Source organism: Ursus americanus, chromosome 21 (genome assembly GCF_024610735.1).
Source record: "Ursus americanus isolate L20-20 chromosome 21, mUrsAme1.1.p, whole genome shotgun sequence".
Taxonomy (NCBI): Eukaryota; Metazoa; Chordata; class Mammalia; order Carnivora; family Ursidae; genus Ursus; species Ursus americanus.
The window spans coordinates 46778620-46783948 of record NC_142147.1 but is presented as its reverse complement, the minus strand read 5'-3'; the positions used below and the strand labels follow the sequence as shown (position 1 = coordinate 46783948).

The 5329-nt window shown below is 38.4% G+C and overlaps 1 long non-coding RNA gene across 2 annotated transcripts; it reads left to right on the top strand.

The window, feature by feature from the left end:
• The first annotated feature begins 125 nt into the window (after positions 1 to 125).
• On the top strand, positions 126 to 3326 carry LOC123776171 (uncharacterized). 2 transcript variants are annotated; one of them, XR_006775304.2, is made up of 3 exons: positions 126 to 355; positions 628 to 789; positions 2306 to 3326. It is a non-coding gene; the product is annotated as an uncharacterized LOC123776171 (long non-coding RNA). The 2 variants fall into 2 exon arrangements; XR_006775296.2 differs by lacking the exon at positions 126 to 355 and adding an exon at positions 364 to 532.
• The last annotated feature ends 2003 nt before the right edge of the window (positions 3327 to 5329 follow it).

The window sequence follows — 5329 nt, the reverse complement described above, 5'->3', positions numbered from 1 at the left end:
CTGGCCATCCAAAGACCTCTCCGCGAGGCAAACTCGCCCCGCCCAGAAAAAGACTGTGCCGGGAGACTTCTGGGAAATGTAGTCCACGGCTGGCAAATCCCCGGAAGCTGGGACCCTGGACTCTCAGAATGCTCCCAGCATCCAACTCGGCTACGCGTAGCAAAAGCGCTTTTTCCACAGTCAACCCGGAGTTCGTTCTAGTCTTTGCTGCAAGAGTAGGTCCCGCCTCGGCGAGCCTCGCGGCTCAGTTGTCTTTTATGCTGCTGTCAAACAACATCTTTGATGAATGGTTGTAGTCTTTGATGAATGGTTCTCAAGGAAGGCTGAGGAACGCATTCTGGACTCCACAGAGAAGGTGGAGATGGGAAAGGGGGTGGGGGGAGTTGGTGACCAGGGACTTAGGCTTTAGTGAGCCGGAACATCTCAGGTAAGGTCCATGAGAATAACCCTGAGCTAGGCCACCAGCTTACCTCGTTTACGAGAGACTGGAGCAGGGTCTGGCAGTTGGACAGATGGGTGCGTCTTCCTCTGGGTGAGTTTGTGGGTCCAGGTCGGTTAGTGGAACCTTAAATGGAGTTGTTTATATTCATGCGATGTTTGTGCTAGTGTGAATCTTTGTTTCCTTAGGTGTAAGGCGGTTTGTGTTGGAGATTATATACCACTGTTGAAAAGCAACAATACGTGGTCGTGAATTGATATTGTGATCATATGCAAAGGTCTCTTTGGACGGAAAGACGAGATCTATGACATTGTGTGTGAATATCAGTAATCGAGGACGACTTAATATTTGTGAGTTTTTTTATAGACTTCTCTTTTGTGTGCAAACTATGGTGATTATGAAAGGGGATCACGCTCCAGCTGAGATTTAAAAAAAAAAAAAACACACAAAACAGTGCAGCGTTATCTGGCTTAGTATGTGTTAGCTTGATTATCTGACTGCCAGTCACTATATGTGCCTGAATAATTGTGACTATGTTAGGATAGTGAGTTTCATTATTTCCACAGTTTCATTATCTATAAAATAGAGTAGTGTTATTACATCTTCTTGGAGTATCAGATTTAAGATGCAGAAAAATATTTGCAATTTATCTGCCATATGATTTTAAAATGATATTTTATCATGAATCAATGCTGTTTTATCAGAAAGAATGCAAATCAACATTTTAAAAGAAAGAAGTAATCAAAGTAACGTCCAGTCATGGAGTGGCTGCTGTAGGTTTCCGATCTTCTGTAATGTTCAGGGTACTTAACCAGGTAACTTTGAAAACCCTAGACTAAGGAAATAATTTCCTACTTATGGAAGCAGGTAGATTAGAGCAGACCCCAGAATTAGGGAATCAGATGTCCTAGTTTATAGGTCATGCAAGGCAAGGAACCTGTTTGAGACTGCATAGTGTATCAGAACACTACTTGTCTTATTCAAAAAGTGATAATTACATTTTGTCATATTCTGAGTAAACAAAAACCAGGCTACCATATCCTGAACAGTGCCTGATTCCTCTGTTGCAATTGGCAATTATGAACCTAAATATTTGTATTTCTTCTGACATTTCTGACACTTTTTCTTCAGATCTGAAATGGTAGATAAAAATAGATGAAGAGCTAATGGATGTAGTATTAGGGAAGAAGATAAAATTCCTTTTCTATCACAATTTCAGAAGAAACTCCCGAATGTTCCTGGAAAAAAAAAAGGTTTTTTTCCTGACCTTTTTTGTTGTTGTTTCTCCTCCAAAAGTCTCTCTTTTGCTTCATCCTAACTAGTTTCATCACAAGTAAAAATCCTTGAAATTCCCTGTCATAAAACATAGTTACATTGGTTTCACTAATATCATTGTAGTAACAAATCTGGAAATGAAACATGCCCATCAAAAGTAGGATGGATAATTAGGTGTGGAATACTTTTACACTAGAATAGTACACAGCGGTGAAAATTACTGAATCTAACATATGATGAGCAATGAGCCATAGAAATATATATATACTGTTCCACTCATAAAATTTTAAAAAGAAGCAAAATAAATGATACTTTGTGCTTAAGTGGAAGGTAATGGAAAACAAGGATGTGGTAAATAAATTCAGGAATGTAGTAAGTTCAGAGAGGAGGAAACATGAAAAGATACGTTTGCAAAGGGATTCAAATTTATTTCATGACCCCACTGGCTGCTCTGAAAAGCCGTCTTTGCATTGTTCCCGTGTCCAGCTCCCGGTTTGCTGTGACCACCTCTGCTGCGCACCTCCTCCACCACCACGCACTCCGGCAACTTTATTGCCAGAGTCCTCCAACTCTTGCTTTCTTTTTAATCAGCTGCATCGGATCACCGGTGTGCCATGTCATGTCAGAGACAGCCGTGGACACCAGCTCCGAGATCACCACCAAGGACTTACAGGAGAATTGTGGAGGAGGCAGAGAATGGAAGAGACACACCTTTTAATGGAAAAGCTCATGAGGAAAATGGGGAGCAGGAGGCCAACAAGATGAAGAAGAGGTAAAAGGGGGTGGGAGGAAGAGGAGGAGAAATTGGAAGGTGATGGCGAGGAAGAGGATGGAGAGGAAGATGGGGAGGCTTAGGCAGCTACGGACACACAAGCAGTAGATGATGAGGATGATGATGTTGACACCAAGAAACAGAAGACCTCTGAGGGGGGTGCCTGGGTGGCACAGCGGGTAAGTGTCTGCCTTCGGCTCAGGGCGTGATCCTGGCGTTATGGGATCGAGCCCCACATCAGGCTCCTCCGCTATGAGCCTGCTTCTTCCTCTCCCACTCCCCCTGCTTGTGTTCCCTCTCTGGCTGGCTGTCTCTATCTCTGTCAAATAAATAAATAAAATCTTTAAAAAAAAAAATAAGAAGACCTATGAGGATGACTGGACAGCAACAAAGGAAAAGTTAAATTTAACAACAACAAAGGCTACCATAACCTATTCACCCCTCCCCCCCATCTCAGATTCTGAACATGGTCACTTTCAAGGGGAGAGTCCCACACAACCATGCCCCACGTGGTCAGTGCCACCTACAAATGACACACCACTCCACCACCCACCCAAAACCACAACAGGAATCTGCAACAGGGAAGAAAAAAAGAACCAAAACTTCCACGGCCCTGCTTTTTTTCTTAAAAGCATTTCAAAAGGGGAAATTTGTATTTTATAATTATATTTTTGTACATATTGTTAGAGGTCAGCCATTTTTAGTGATCTCAGATGGCCAAACCAGCCTTGTGAGCGCCCTCTGCCCTACTTCTGACTTTCTTGTGGTGTGACCCTATTCGTTATAATCTCAAAGGTGAAAATAAAACCTTGTAAAAAAAAAAAAAAAAAAGCAAAACAACAGCAAAAAATCTTATTCCGAGTGTTCTAGTAATTTTTTTGTGTGTATGTACTTAGCTGTACTATAAGTAGTTGGTTTCTATGAGATGGTTGAAAAGGCCAAAGGTAAAAGTCTTTTTTTTTCTTTTTTTGCCTATGAAGTTTCTGTTTATTTTCTTTGGTCTGTTTGATGTATATGTGGAACAATGTTGTCCAACAATAAACCAGAATTTTATTTTGCTGAGTTGTTCTAACAACAACAAAAAGTTATTTTATGTATTGTATTTCTTAAACTGGATTATATTTACACAATTGTTTGCTGTTACTTTGATATATTCCTCATCAGTTATAAGTATTAGTTTATCAGTGATGAAATTAAAAAAATTTTAATATAGGAATTGAATATGTAACTGTGTGTATTTTTAAATATGTGACTATAAACGTGGAGAAAGATGTGGGATATGTACATCGGATTTTTAACATGTTCTACATTGAGGGACTGTAGGTACTTGTGAAGGTGTATGTACAAAGGAGAAACTGATAGGTAACCAATGAAGTTCTTGTTAAAAGTATAGTTCTTGTTAAAAGTATAAAATACATACACACATCTCTGTTATTTACATGTATATGTGTTAAAAGATGGTTTATGGAGTATGAGAAACAAACTGAGGGCCTCAGAGGGGAGGGGGGTGGGGGAATGGGATAGACTGGTGATGGGTAGTTAGGAGGGCACGTATTGCATGGTGCACTGGGTGTTATACACAACTGATGAATCATCGAACTGTACATCAGAAACCGGGGTGTACTGTATGGTGACTAACATAATATAATAAAAAACATTAAAATAAAAAAAATGTGTAACTGTGGTGATGGATATTAACTGGACGTTTTGGATATTAACTAGATCTTTTGCAGTACATGCAAATGTTGAATCATGTTGTATGCCTGAAACTAATATACTGTTGTATGTCAATTATACCTCAATAAAAGATAAATTAAAAACTCAAAAATAAAAAAGTAAAAAAAATAAAAGATGGTTTTAAAAATACTAAGAATTATTATCACAAGATAGTAGGCTTTCAAGTGTTTTCACTTTATATTTTTATGTCCTGCTTGAATTTTTTACATAGTCTATTTTGTCTGATATGATTATGGACACCCCTGCTTTCTTTTGGCTACCATTTGCATAGAATGTCTTTTTCCATACTTCACTTTCAGCCTATATGTGTCCTTAAATCTAAAGTGAGTGTCTTATAGACAACATATAGTTGGATTATGTTTATACATTCAGCACTCTCTATCTTTTGATTGGGGAGTTTAATGCATTTATATCTAAAATAATTATTGACAGTGAAGGACTTACTGTTAACATTTTGTTGTTTTCTATTTGTCCTGTGTCTTTTTTCTCCCTCTTTTCCTCTCTTACTATCTTCCTTTATGCTTCAGCGATTATTTTTTGTAGTGTCATGCTTTGATTCCTTTCCATTTTTTTGGTGTGTGTGTATCTTCTATCAGTATTGCCTTTGTGGTTATTATGAGGCTTATATAAAACATCTTGTGGTTATAGCCATCTGTATTAAGCTGACAACTACTTAATTTAAGTTGCATAGAGATACTCAACACTTTTCTCTCCCCTCACATTTTGTTATTGATGTCATGAATTGTGTCTTTTTATATTGTGCATCTATTAACACATTTTAGTTTACTTTCTTACACGTCTGTCTTTTAACTTCTATACCCAGAATTAAAAGTGATTTATGTACCACCATTACAGTTTTATAATATTCTGTATTTGTCTATGTACTTAACAGTGAGCTTTATACTTGCGTTTGCTTTTTTTTTTTTTTTTAAGTAATCTCTACACCCAATGTGGGGCTTGAACTCACAACCTCAAGGTCAAGAATCACATGCTCCACCAACTGAGCCAGCCAGGCACCCCTCATATGCTTTTATATTACTATTTAGCATCCTTTCATTTTAACTCGAAGGATTCCCTTTAGCATTCCTTGTAAGGCAGATCTAGCA